We start from the raw sequence: 476 nt of genomic DNA on the forward strand, positions 1-476 counted from the left end.
CCCCGACGGCGACGGCAGGAGGAAGGGGCCGCGGTCGGGGCAGCCTGGAGGGGCGATGGCTCCAGCCCTGGCTTTAGGGTCTCACCTTTGGTCGGCCCAGGCTTGGGAGGAAAAGGCGGCTTTGAAGACCGGCGAGAAGGGAGCTTTTTAGTGAAACGCTAATCCCCTCCAGAAAGCTCTCCCTAATCCTCAGTAAGGCGCTGCTCAAAAGCCCTCTTGCCAAGGAACAATTGCACTCTCTCGCTGTTGTCTCCCTCCTTCCCCCAGGAATTGCCCCAAGGTGTTCCTTGCCGACTCTTCCCTCTCATTTTTCTCCGATAAATAGAATTAATGCCTTTTAAAAGGTAATGGAAGGACCAATTTCCTCAGCAGGTAGTGGCGAATCTGGCTGATTGATTTGGAGAGATTTCTGCTGTCAAGGACTTATTTTCACTTTATTCCTTCCCCCTCCCTGGAGGACAACCGCAGCCTTTCCC

General features: G+C 54.2%; 1 protein-coding gene across 1 annotated transcript in view; it reads left to right on the forward strand.

Annotated features, from left to right (window-relative positions):
* Window positions 1-476, forward strand: part of GPATCH4 (G-patch domain containing 4) — an 11,481-nt gene that overhangs the window by 1,011 nt on the left and 9,994 nt on the right. The window lies entirely within an intron of this gene.

Source organism: Egretta garzetta, unplaced genomic scaffold (genome assembly GCF_000687185.1).
Source record: "Egretta garzetta isolate BGI_Z169 unplaced genomic scaffold, ASM68718v1 scaffold490, whole genome shotgun sequence".
In the NCBI taxonomy this organism is placed as follows: Eukaryota; Metazoa; Chordata; class Aves; order Pelecaniformes; family Ardeidae; genus Egretta; species Egretta garzetta.